Source organism: Mustela nivalis (assembly GCF_964662115.1).
Source record: "Mustela nivalis genome assembly, chromosome: 5".
NCBI classification, from domain to species: domain Eukaryota; kingdom Metazoa; phylum Chordata; class Mammalia; order Carnivora; family Mustelidae; genus Mustela; species Mustela nivalis.
This window is the reverse complement of record NC_139024.1, coordinates 56,186,754-56,201,188: the sequence shown is the minus strand read 5'-3', so window position 1 is coordinate 56,201,188 and position 14,435 is coordinate 56,186,754. Positions and strand designations below refer to the sequence as shown.

Below are 14,435 nucleotides of genomic sequence, written 5' to 3'. Positions count from 1 at the left end.
TGTGCGTACAGATCACCTGGGAACTCACTAAACTGTAGATTCTGATTCAGTAGTCCTGGATGGACCTGAGAGTGCATTTCTACTACTCTCATGTGGTTCGTGGACCACAATTTGGGTAGAACCTCGGGACAGGAAGCGCCTTCTGATATATGTCTTGCTTATGTTAGTGCACTGTATATGCCTTCTCATGCATTTATTAATTATTTCCTTCAGAATCATTTATACATGTCTCAAGGCAAAGTCCTATGTTCTTGAAAGGAGCAAAATGTGGTTTTCAAAATGTGTGGATTTACAAATGATAACTAAAGACATTTATGTATTCATTTCTTACATTTAATGGTTTTTAAAAATATGCTCCAGCCAGTTAGCTACCCTGAATACTTAATGAATGTGGCATTGGAGTTAATCAAATTTCTGGTTACATGTGTGCCTTCTGCTACTAGAATACTCTGCTCCAATAGCATATCTACCCTGATGGAAAGTAAATTTTTTGGATGATAGGAATCTTTGTTTTGTTTTGTTCACTGATGTATCGCCAGCAATTAAAACAATGCCTTGTGCATAGTAGACATTCAATAAATATTAGTTTAATTGAATTATGTAAGGAGGGCTTTTGTTCCAGTGTCTATTTATGCCTTAGTAAAATGGTTTGATGATTTAAGAGCTTGAGGTGCTTCCCATCACTTCTCATTGCCAGCACTGTAAATGTAAATGAAACAAGAGAGTAGCCTAATTATTCAACTTCCAAAAACGAGCAACCTCAGAAGTATTTGTTTTTTGACTAAATTCTTTATAAATGATTTTTTATTTGCTTTTTTCTTATGATATTGGAATGAAGCAAAGAAAATATCCAATTAATTGTATGTTTTGTGGGTAAACTCTTCTTAATATTCCTCTTCACCTTTACCTTTTTGATAAATGAGGAAAAATTACTATGTTTACTGTCAATTAGAACTCACAAATTATATTTTTTTCATCTTCTTTCTTTTTAAAGGATACTTTTTAAAAGAATTATTTAAGAGAGAGAGAGACAGACAGAGTGCACAAGTTGGGGCAGGGGGAGGGGCACTGGGAGAAGGGGAATCAGACTCTGCTCAAAGTGACCCTGAGATCATGACCTGAGCTGAAACTAAGAGTCAGACGTTTAACTGACTGAACCAACTAGGCGCCCCCCCCCCGCACCCCGTTTAATGAATATTGATGTCCCATACCAATAGTCTCCTTAGACTTTAATGCCCAGCATGCAGCAGGAAGTTTTTACTGAGTGGGAGGAGCTGAGTTTGGTCTCATTTTCTCCATTAGCTACTCCATGTGACTATGGACAAGTCAACAAACCACTTCAAGTCTGTCTTCTCATCTGTAAAGAGTCTGTCATGCTCTTATCCCTGCCTCCTGTGAGGCCCATGTGAACTGATGTGGAATACTTTTGAAACTATAAAGTTTTTTTTAAAAAATATTTTATTTATTTACTTTACAGACAAAGATCACAAGTAGGCAGAAAGGCAGGCAGAGAGAGAGGGGGAAGCAGGCTGAACACCCTGCTGAGTAGAGAGCCTGATGCAGGGCTTGATCCCAGGACCCTGGGATCATGACCTGAGCCAAAGGCAGAGGCTCAACCCACTGAGCCACCCAGACGCCCCTAGTTGCAGTATTTTTGACCCTACATTCTAACAGATTATTTTCTCATTTTAATTGTTAATAACTGCTTCCTGACCTGTGCTTTTCCTAGAATGTTATAAGCAGCCACTTCTATTTAGCATTTACTTAGAATGGTGAAGTTTGTGTTGAAGGAAATATTTCTCCAAGTCCCTATTTGAAAAGAAAAATTTTGATCTTAGATGATTTACCCAAGGTTGCACACAGCTCAATACTATAAGAAGCCTTTCACTCTAGCTCAGCTTTTTCTCTCTATAAACCCCAAACCATCTCCGATCATTTGCCTTTATCTCTTCATATTCTCTTTCTACTCTCTGATTTTCCTCCGCCCTTAATATTTCTATGTGGGCATAAAGGGCAAACATTAGCGTCATGTCTGTAAACCAACCATTGAATTAATCTATTCGACAAATACAGATTCCACTAATCAACTGGCAGTATACTGGGAATTCAGTACTAAGAATGAATTCAGACTGCAGGTGTCCTCAAGGGTGCTAATATAGGTAAATATCCATGAGAAATTATACCGATATCTATAGCTATACACACACACATATGTATATATATATGATACAGTTATGCAGTAAAATATTATCTATGTTTCCAGACTTTATGGATACCCTGTAGTTCCTACTATTGCTTAAAGTCCAGAAGGAGAGAGTAATAATTTTTGCCACCTCATTGTGTGGATGCATGTGGATGAGGAGAGGGCGTGGAGGTTCAAGAGAGGAGGAGATTACTTCTAGGTGGGAACATTGGTTATTTTGGAATAAGTAGCATTAGAACTTGGCCTTAGTGCTAGCTATCCTTGCAAAGGAAGAGCTAGATGGAAAGGGAATTTCCCATGAAGGAAGTCATGTAAATAAGGGCACTGAGTAAAATGCTAACAGATGTACAGTGAATGGTGAGCTGGTTAATTTGTCTGGGCAGCACTTACCTAAATGGGAGTTGTAAAAGAATTTATTGGAAAAGTAGACCCAGATCTTGAAGTACTGAGAAAGTCAGAATTTGAACTTGTCGTCCATCTGCTAATTTAGTCAAAATAGAGTACACCTTCTTTTGCAAATTTCTACCAAAGACTGATAAATAGGGACTTATTTTTAACTTTTCCCACCCACTCCATTTTCTTGTCCTTTTCCCCTCCTTGTAGTCCTTGTTGCAGATAGTGACACCTTTGCAGAGAAGCCATCTTCTTTGTTCTCTGGCAAAATGTCACTAATCATACTGTCCATTTATATTTCCATAGCAATATAAATATTTGGTCCTAAGAAGGTTGCAACTGAATGTATTGCAATCTTTTGCAGCTAGAGTTGGAGTCTACATGGACATGTGGCCCGCCTCTCAGTGAAGCAAGAGGCATATTACAAGCTGGCTTCTCAGCTGTGAAATGCCACTACTTAGGTCACATGCCTCAGTTTAAAAAACTGCCAGGAGCAATGCCTTCTTTTTGGTGGAGAGGCGTGCCACATGTCACCCCAAAGCTGCCATCCCCTCTGGCATCATGCGCGGGGAACTTTGATTCATATGGGGAGGTTGTGTTCTCTGCCTTTTGCAGCATATTTCCTCCGTGGTATTTATCTGGGGTGAATTCATTCTTGTTCTCATTGAATTGGGGATCGTTGTCCGTATTCATGGGGGCCACTTCTTAATCTAGAAGAATAGCTGTAGCCTTGGGGATAACAGTTGAGTGAAAATGTGAGTGGTCTCACATGTGAAAAATGGCGTATGACACGTGTATTTCCACTCAATACCTAGCTGTGATGCCACCCTTGGTGATCTGCAACATCACACTTTCTTTCACTGGGTAATGACATGCAAGGATTCCTGGAAATCAGTCTTTGAGAGCACACATTCTGGATTCATTAAAGACCATGTCCCATCAGCTCTTAAGGACTACAAAAAAGACATATAATTTGTATTTTCACAAACAGGGGCAATGCTTCTTACTGCATGTACCTTATTTTAGATTTCCCCCTTTGTAAGATCTGACATGGGCTTATGCACAAAATAAGTGCCTGATTAATACACTTTGAATGAATAATCAAACGGCGGTTCTGATAAAAGGTAATCTAATAGGCATTTGTCCTGGCCGTGATATTGGAATACTTTCGCTTCCTATTTTTCTAAGAAGGAAATATTTAAAACCCCAAAACTCTCTATGTTTATAGAGAGATAAGTTCCATCTGCCATAATAATGCCATCTTGGCTCAGATGTTGGACTTTAGACTTTACAATGTGTTTTCTCTTGCATTTTGAGAGGTTCAAGGAAAAAAAAAACTATTAAAATATGTACTTCTCCAGTTTTTTCAAATGTAATTCCCTTTTTTTACCATCTGTTCTGTTTTTAACAGTTTATTTATTTATTTATTTATTTATACTATGTTATGTTAGTCACCATACAGTACTTCATTCTTATTCTGGGTTGAATTGTGTCTTCTCAAAAAAGTTTGAATCTTAATGTCCAGTTCCTCAGGATATGACCTTAACTGGTGATAGGTTGTTATAGAGGTAACCAAGTTAAAATGAGATCATTAGGTTGGGCACTAATGCCCAATATGACTGATGTCCTTATAAAAAGGGGAAATTGGGGTATAAAGAGAGACCTGCAAACAGAGAAAATACCATGTGAAGATGAAGGTAGAGACTGAATGGCACATCTTTAAGCCATGAAATACCCAATTGCCAGCAAATCACTGGACGCTGGGAAAGAGGCCTCGAAAAGATGTTGCCTCCCCTCCCTCACATGGAACCAACCCTGCTGAATCTTGATCTTAGACTGCTAATCTCTCAAACTTTGAGACAATAAATTGTTTACACCATGTGGTGTGTGCGTTGTTACAGCAAGCATAGAAATGAATTACAGGTCTCAGGTTACTCTGTTGTGGAACCCTGTCTAAGCTCAGTTGCTTCCTGAATGTGCTGAAAAACAAATCAAAACAGAACACACTAGTGTTTATGGGGAAACTGATGCTCATCTGCTTATGGACTATTAGTTGCTTAGCCTTAACTAACCTCCCTCCCCAATCTGGCCCACCACATTCTATTCATAAATGGTAATATAACTTAGGTGTCTGTTATTATTATTGAAAAACAGTAATGATACCAGCACCATTGACTCAGCATTTATTATATGCCAGGCACTCTGCTGAGTGTTTTGTGTACATTAGTTCATTTGGTCCTCCAAATAACCCTAAAAAGTAGGTGCTGTTATTATTCTGGAAAGATCAAAAATGTTTTTCTAAGTCCTACAGGTAAAAAAAGGCAGACACAGGATCAGTCTCCTTCCAAAGCCCAAGTGTCGGACTGCTATATTATTTGTATAAAGAGGTGCTACAATATTTCATAGGCTTATATTTCATAGGTCTAGATATTGTCAGCATTTGAATGGCTATTTAAATGAGTAAGGGAAATGTAAATGAAGGCAAAGACTGTACAACCTTAAGTCAGACAGTGTCTTAAAAAATGTCAGGTCCTCGAGCTAGATTGTGTCTAACGTACCTGCCCTAGTTAATCGTGAGGACCACATAGTTCAGCCCATCACTTCTTCAGAAAAGAATAAAATGAATGCATTCTGGGTCTTCTTTTTCAGTTCTTTTCATGTTCAGAAATGTGTGTCCACTCTAAAGCTTGCTCATGTTTGATTGTAGAAGGACAGACAGAGGGAGATGTCAGAGTGTGAAGATATATATGTATATATGCCACTATTAACCTTTTTAATATGGATTTTCCTAGATTATTCTGTGTAGTTTATTCTTCTCTTAAATTTATTTATATTTTTCAAGTGGGGCTTGAACTCCTGACTCTGAGGTTGAGACCTGAGCTGAGACCAGGGGTGGATGCTTAACTGACAGAGCTACTCAGGCACTCCTCTGTGTGTGTGTGTGTTTTAACTAAATATGGTATATGCTTTCTGTGAAAAGTGAGAAATACAAAACAGTATTATTAAGAAAATGATAATTATCCATAATTCCAACTCCAGGAAATAACCAGTGTTTGCATTTTATCATATAAGATGGCAACATATTGATTTGTTCTAAAGCACACTTGACATTTCTTTAAAAACCTTCAAATTTGGGGCGCCTGGGTGGCTCAGTGGGTTAAGCCGCTGCCTTCGGCTCAGGTCATGATCTCAGAGTCCTGGGATCGAGTCCCGCATCGGGCTCTCTGCTCAGCAGAGAGCCTGCTTCCCTCTCTCTCTCTGCCTGCCTCTCCATCTACTTGTGATTTCTCTCTGTCAAATAAATAAATAAAATCTTTAAAAAAAAAAAAAAAACCTTCAAATTTGATATTCTTGGACATATAAAAAAAAAAAAACCACCGTAAACCATGCCTTCTTTTTACTGTTTCCAGAAGGTCAAACAAACATACCTATATTTCTAGAAATGAAAGATCTTTTTTCCAGTGGGCAAAGGGGAAGAAAAGGCTTCTCACTGGAAATTCCTACGACTTTAGTACTTGGGGAGTTTATTGCATTTTCTGATTTAACAATGGTCTAAACTAACTCATTCTCAAAAGCACAATGTACAAGCACTGCCAATTGATTTTATAATGGAGTGTTAGTCCATGTGGAAGCCAGCCTCTACTGTTTGGTCCCTACTGTTATGGGTACATGTTTATGAGATTCTTGGTTTGTTGTAGGAAGAAAGCATGTGTTAAGGACTGAATGACTCCAAGCACCTGAGAGGCGGTGATTCTCAGATCTGAGTAGGGGTTCATTGAATCTATGGCTTTGTAACAGCAGTATGACCATCCCTTCCTGGGAGAGATGGCTTTGGCTCACCAGTGGAGCCATCAACCTTTTAATTTTGGCTCCTCCCTTGTTAGTTGTTCAGGCAGATGCACAATAAGAAGTGTGGGTATAAAGGAGGAGATAGTGGTTAAGAGGGAGGCTTTTGGACTCAGACCTGGTTTCTTATCCTGTCAGTCAGAGTTGAGCTGTGGCCCTTTAAGCAAGTCTCTGAACTTCTCAGTCTCACTTCTCAAATATGTAAACTAGGGATTGTATTTATACTCACTTCTCATGGGATTAAACAAGATAATGGCTGGCATATCACGAGAATTCAGTAAAACATACACATGCATGCACACACATGCACATACATATATAAAAGCTAAGGAAGTGTAATATGGTGTGTTCTCTTTCAGTTAGTTTCTCTTGGGAAGCACTTTTCCTACCTTTGTAAATATAATACCTTCCAGAGTTGGCAAAGTATTTATTGGTAGAGGGGAAGAAAGGAGGCCTCATATACTACTTTACATCTGGGGGATTTGGACTTTTTAATAAGTTCCTGTTAAAAGGTAGTACCTTTAGAAAGAATAGCACTTAACGCTATTTTTCAGTAATTATCTCAAAGTTACCATATCAGTTTAGGGTGTCCATGGCAGAGTGGCCCAGAGGGGAGAGCTGATCCAGCATAGACCAGTTGGAGGACATGAAAGGCTATTCTGATTTCATCATTTTTATTTGGTTCTAGCTAGGAACATATGTAGAGCATTGTTTCCTGAAAGTCTCTGATGATCATCTTTAATCATTATCACTACTATTTCTTAAGGAATCTTATATAATCTTGGTTTATATATAGTAATTGCTTCTACTCTCTACAGTCTGAACTCTAAAATGGATGGCATCATAAAGGAAATGGTGTTATACAAGGTGGAGGCTTTAAGTCACATCAGTAAGATCATCTGTAAATAAATAAATATTTGTGCTGGTTATAAGTTCTCGGGGTAGGATCTTTTTTTGGTGTGTGTGTGTGTGTGTGTGTTATTCAGGTAGCATCTATCTCAATTCCTTGCAAGTAGATTGTAAATGTTAGTTGAAATAAATTAACCTTGTAAAGTATGAATTGTTTCTCAGATTAGTGTGATTGAGGAAAAGATATTCTTTATTTGTCTTAGGGAAGGAGTTAGAGATTTGGGGGCATCTTTAATACCAAACATTCTAAAACATTACATTTATTTTATTACATTCTCCTTCCATATTTTTTTTTCTGGGCCATAAATTCAGTTCCTCTTCTCTTTGTATCTCAAGACTTTACTTTTTACTTAGGGCAATGATTCTCCTTTCTGGCTGTATATTGGACTCACTGGGGCAATTTTAAAACCTATAAATGCCTGATCTCACCTGCAGAGATTCTGCTGAAGTCTGGAAAGCAGATCTTGGTGTCCACACTCATGTATATGTGCAAGGCCCATTCCCAAGGGACAAAGGGTCTGGAGGCAGAAAGAGAAGGTGGCAGAAAGTGGGTCTGGCCCTGGAGATAGAAAGGCTGAGCCTGTCTTGGTATCATCCAGTTTTACTTGTTCCATCCTTTCCCACTCGGTAGCCCTGGGCCTGCTTGCCATCCTTGAGCACACAAAGAAAGGATGCCTCTTCACCGAGGCCTTGGCATTAAGGCTCTCCTCTGGTGAGGATCCTTTTCCCTCAGATCTTTCAGTGGCGGGCCACTTCTTTTCACCCAGGGCTTACTTAGTTCAAATGTCATTTCCTCAGGGAGGCCTTCTCAATCTAACTTTATTACTAGTCTCCTCTCACTTTCCATACTCCTGCTCTGTTTTATTTGGTTTATGCCACTTATGAGAATCAGTAATTATCTAATTTCTTCAGTTGTTTACATATTTATTGTTAGTCTCACCTACTAACAGGATACTGCTGTATTTCCAGAGCCTAGAGCAGTGCTTGGCACCCATAAGGCTTACAATAGATATTTCTGAGTATCTATTGTTTGTAGCAAGAATAGCAACCCTTTGTATAGACATTGCTAACTGCCTCTGGTATCTCTTCTCTTGGATTTAGTAAGTTTCAGCTCAGGACAATTCTCAGTCATTCATAGTTTGCCTTAAATTTTTTTTTCATATTCCTGATTTAAAAAGTGATTTCTGGTGTATAGCAGTTGAGGAAATGAAGCTCGAAAACTTAAGCAATTTCTATTTGTCCTTTCGGCCTTTCATTTATTCACTAAAAAATATTTAATGAGAATCTAGAATATAAGAATCAAGATTCAGGTTTTTCTAAGCATGTTTCTAGAAGTTGGATATTGTGCTTGGTCATATGCTTGGTCATAATGTTTTTCAGTATGTATTTTCTGAATTTAATTCAACAAAAGCTTTAAAACAGATACACAAGTACTTTATATAAGGCTATACAAGACAGGTGCAATGTATAATCTATAGTATAGATTATAGGGTAGAATTAGAATTACTCTTTAGTAGAAGGTATTTCAGATCATCTATTTCAATGGCTTCATTTCATAGATGAAGGAGCTGAAATCCAGGGAGGATAATAGTTCATTTTTCTTGGATGCTCATAGGATAAATAAAGAACTGACAGACTCCTGGTGCTCAAAGTCATGTGAGTACTTAGTGACACAACAGATATCAGAACCATGTTCTTGGTCCAGGGTTCTTTGTCTCCACCAGTGATCCTCAAATATATGTAATTAGAACTATCTGGAATATTGCTAGCTGCTGGGGATGGTGTTGTGGGCTTGCATTTTTAGCATTTCTCTCTCCCAGGTAATTCTATTGTATAGCCAGATCTGGGGACCACTATGTACACCATATTTTTATACATGAATTTGCCTCACCTGTAACTGCAAAGATGGGGAGGTTCTACATAATGTATGGAGAGTACCATTTGTAAGACTTTCAAGAAAAACTCTTCTGATTTTTGCTTAGCTGCACAGTATTAGTCTTTGAGTTAAATCTCAATAAAGACTTGCTTCTGACATTTGATTAAATGTAACAGTTATTGAGTGTGAGGGATATAAAAATGAGTAAGACATACTTCTTAATATAGACTCTTTAAATCCTGCTTAAATAGAAGGAAATAAGTCAGAGAATCCTGGTATTCCCTTGAATTTTAAATCATTATGATTTGTCTGGCTGCCGGCAAAATGTCTTGTACCTTATAAGGTACACAGGGACGCTTAATTTGTTCTGATTTATTGTTAAATGAAAACAGTTTTTTACTTACTCAAGCTTTTTACTTTAGTATTGTGGAGTTACCTATCAAATTATAAGTACCTAAAGTGCTCTTTCATTATTTATATTCTATAAGTGATTGGAGGAAGAAACAAGAAGGAAATGCCATATTTTGTCCATCCCATGTTTTCAGATTGAGCGGTAATATAATAGATTTCATTATATCATAGGTGTAATAATTATATAGCAGGCACAATTAGTTTTTATGTTGGTAAAATATCCATAGAAAACACTGCTTCTCCTAAACAGTTTTCACTTTCTATGCTTTGTCTTTTATCCTAAGGTATCTGTAGAGAATGTTGGGCCTGATATGTTTTATATTAGAAGATACAGAAATTCATTTCTCATATTTATGGAAAGGAGAAGAGGAAAGAAAGATTCTAGAGACAGTCAGTCATGAGACTCAAAGAAACACTAGGAAATTCAGTGTACACTGAGGTGCCATATTTGTTTTTATGTTTGTTTTTTAATGATCTACCAGGAATGTTTTATAGTAAGTGGGCAAGGATTAAACTACTGGACAGTGGATTTATGGATATTATTTTTGCCAGATGCTTACCAGGACTGGGGAGTTGAAGGAGAAGGATATCTGAGTCATTTTTGGTGTCACTAACAGCCCTCTTCCTTGTCTGTTATGGCAGTGAAAATGTGTGGGAAAGTGTGGAAGGCAAATGACAAGACAGGGGTGATTGTGGTGGGTGGGTGAGTGGGGCGAACTGAGCACAAGCTAAGTTGAGATGAGAAGGAACAGACTTGCTTGTCGTGGGTCTGGGCTATATCACCAATACCAGAATCTGCTTATCTTGTTTATGCTGCATCCCTGGAAACCAATAGAATGTGTGGCACATATCAGCTATTGTTTAAAAACAAGTTAATTGAATCTATGTATGAATAACTGTTTGCACAACTATGCCAACTATTTTGAGGAAGTTGAGATTTAATAAATAGAAGTTGGAGGCTGAGGTGAGTGTCTTGGTTCTAGCATCATACCTTGCATATAATTGGCACATAAGGAAGTATGTGGTTGGTTGGGCCTCCAGCATTCGTGTTGAGATCAACATTAGAGATTTTAATAGTTTAAATGCATGAAAGTGAAGTGAGAGCACTGATTTTTCTTAATTTTTTTGGAAAGTGTGCTTCTGTTTTCATTTTTAGTTTTTCAAAAAATCAAGTTTCCTTAAACAGAGAACTCATTTCACTCAAAATTGCAGTTACTCTAAAATCATGACTCCCAGTCTCTAATATATTAACTTTCTTATTCCTTCTCTTGTACATACCAACTTTTACATTGAAACTCTGAGTACAAACCTCACAGTCTATCATGGAGTGGTGTGTGTTCGTGTTTGTGGGAACAGAATTTCAGGGTTGGGTCGTGTGTTTATTTTCTGACAGTGTGTAGGCAGTATGTAGAACAATAAATAATTTCCCTTGACAGCTGTAAAAATGGGTAATCTTTGGTTTTGCATTGGTAGATAAAATGAAGTAAAAATGATCACCAAAAAAATGGGAACGTTACTATAATGAAATAACTTAGGGAAATGGAAGTGGGATTGCCAGCGGTAAAAGAAATGCCCCTTTACCCTTGAAATAGTGAATTTTAGTGCTTTTTATTTATATACACATTCATTATATAAAAAAGGCAAAACAGTTGAATTTAGTCAATCATTAAATCAATTCAAAGAAGTTAGAGACTAACCGGTGAGAAAAACTTTCCAATGGATTCACTAGTTATTAACATATTTACTCTTTATAGGAATTCAGTCTCACCCAAAACCGTACAAAAAAATGGTTTCAGACAATAGTTTGCTGTATTTTGTCCCCACCAAACTAGCTTTTGTGTGTATAGTATAATCACTGCCAGGTTAGAACTCCTATTTCTCATCTTTGGGACATAGTGGAACAGTTCATACATTTGGCATATAATATTTTTCTATGAAATTAGTTACTTTTTAGCCTTTTTTTTTTTTTTTTTTTTAAGCATCTTGTGCTGCAGCAGGGACCACAAACCTTAATGTCTACAGAAGACAGGCATATGAGGATAAAAAAGTGAGGCTGACCCCGTGGGAACCTGAGGGACCAGGAGAGTGGGAGCCATGCTGTCTTTAGCCAACTGGAGCTACAGAAGAATGTGGAGCTGCTGTTGCCAGATCTCTTATTCTAAGAAAAGCTAGAAATTGGAAATTCTATGTGAAATTGTCTCTATCTTTAAATTTTAGCAGCTGATTAAATTTTTAAAGCACTGTGTAGACCAAACAAAGCCTAGCGGGCTGCCAGTTTGTGACCCTGGCTGCCAGTCTGTGACCGCTGCTTTGGATAACCATGCGTAGGAGGAAGGGCACATCCCCTAGGACCAGATACCCGGGATTCTAACTCAGCAGGAACTAAATATGGGTCCTTGGGCAAGTCACTCTCATTTTTAAAATTATGGATTTGGGCCAAATGATGTTCAGTTTAGTGACTTACCAAGTTTGACAACATCTATAATTTTATAAGGAGCAATAGCTGGTCTTCACGTTCATTACTGTTCATATTTTCACTGTGACTTGAGTGATTTCCCCAAATATTTGAAATCTGCCTACTGTTGGCCTCTTCGAGGGTTGTTTATGAACATTTGTTGGAACTGACCAGAGAAAATACTGTCAACTTGTCTCTGAGCCTAAGCAAATTGTTAACAGAGTTGCAGAACTTGGCTATCTCCTGCTGTAGTAAACATATTAATAAGCTCTCACCAGAAGAACTGTGAACAGATGCAGTTCTTGAAAACACAGTGTCCTTGTCCCGTTTCCTTGTCTGTTTCACAAGCCGTGCTTGTGATATCCTAGTAAATACTCTCCTTTTTGTCATAATGAGATCATAGTTCATGAATTCAGTAGAAACATCATTGTAACCAGTATCTTTAATGCACAGATCCAAGCCCCAAGGGAAGATACACAATGATATAAAATGACAAGGATTTTTTTTCTTCATTCTGTCACATATTTAAAAAAAAAAAATGCTATTACCCAATTCCTTGGAGCCAGAACTAAGAATAGTACATTGCCTTTGTAGTCACTTTTCAATGTGGAAATTTAGGTGCTTTAAATACAATAAATGTATCCACACATATCTTAGGCAGTCAACTGGGAACCATCCCCAGTTCAGTAAAATAACCATAGGCTTAACACCTAAGCACATCTTTCCTTGCTGACAACTAGCTGGGTGACCTTGAAAATTGCATACCTTTCTGAATTTCTATTTTCTCACCGATAAAAATGCTGTTTAAATATTTGCATCTCATAGAGTTGCGAGGATCACAAGAAAGCAATTAGATGTGAAAGTACTTTACAAAACAAAGCGTGGCGTGTCAGAGAGATAACATGCTAATCAATCACTTACCTCATTCAAACATGAGGAGTGGAAGTACAAATTGAATAAAGCAGCTTGTTATGCCCGATGCAGCTTTAATTCTTTGGGATTTGGAATTGGCCTCCCAGTTACATCCTTGCTTTCCTCCATTTAAAACCATCTCTCGTATCTCAACAGTTTAATTTATTTGTGTCTCTGGATACATGGAATCAAACTTGGAATCTGAGAGAAAAAAGGATTTGTCTGTTCCTTGAAGGACCTTACAAATAATCTTTTGGAATTACTCTTTTCTTTTCTTTTTTTTTTTAAAGATTTTATTTATTTATTTAACACAGAGAGAGATCACAAGTAGGCAGAGAGGCAGGCAGAGAGAGAGAGGGATGCAGGCTTCTTGCTGAGCAGAAAGCCCGATGTGGGGCTCGATCCCAGGACCCTGAGATCATGACCTGAGCTGAAGGCAGAGGTTTAACGTTTAACCCACTGAGCCACCCAGGCGCCCCTGGATTTACTCTTTATTTAAAAAGAATTATATGTTGGGGTGCTTGGGTGGCTCAGTAAGTTTAGGGGTGTCCAGGTGGCTCAGTTGGTTAAGCATCCGACTCTTGATTTCAGTTCAGGTGCAGATCTCAGGCTTGTGAGATCGAACCCCATGTTGGGCTCCCTGCTAAGTGTGGTGCTAAGATTCTCTTTCTCCTTCTCCCTCTGCCCTTCCCTGCTTTTGCACTCTCTCTCAAAAAATAAAAAAAAAAAGAGTTATATGTTTAATCACCACTTTCTTTCCTTCTTTCTGGACTTCTTCCAGTTTTTCTACATTAAGTGTTAGAATCAAAGAACTTGAGTGATTGTAATGTCACCTACAGAATTATTTGGAGAACACATTATCACTTCTCTCCACTTAATCTTACATAATAAACTGTTTGCTAAGTTTCTACCTAGCTTCAGTTTTTACCATCTAAAATGGTGGCATGATATTCAAATACTGTATACACTAAATTTTCCTTCATTTTAAGCATTCCATGATTTTTTCTGGTCTTTTTTATTTTTTGTTTTTGTTTTTTCTCCTCAAGTATATCCAGTAGTGTGCTGATTCCCAGAAAAATGCAAAAGCCCTGATTTGTACCGGTTGCTGATTTCTGTGGTGTAAATTCTGCCACCATATTGGTTCCAAGGTGATGATGTTATGTCACTGAACATGGAGCTGGGAAGAGTTAATGCCTAACCGGATCTCGTGAGCCAGAGTGAGCAGCTCCAGCCCAAAATGACATAGTGCTATGATGAACATATTAGTCAATGTGGAGAAGAAAAGTTCTAAGTTAAGTTTTTATCATTGACTTATTATTTATAAATTATACTTAAAATTTATATATTTCATGCAGTGAATATATTTATTATATATCTATATAATAGCTTTTATATTTTAAAAACAGAATGAAAGAAATATATTATTGGAT

General features: G+C 37.7%; 1 protein-coding gene across 4 annotated transcripts in view; it reads left to right on the top strand.

Moving 5' to 3' along the window:
* Positions 1-14,435, top strand: part of GRM1 (glutamate metabotropic receptor 1) — a 413,465-nt gene that overhangs the window by 22,889 nt on the left and 376,141 nt on the right. The gene's annotated exons all lie outside the window — the stretch shown is intronic.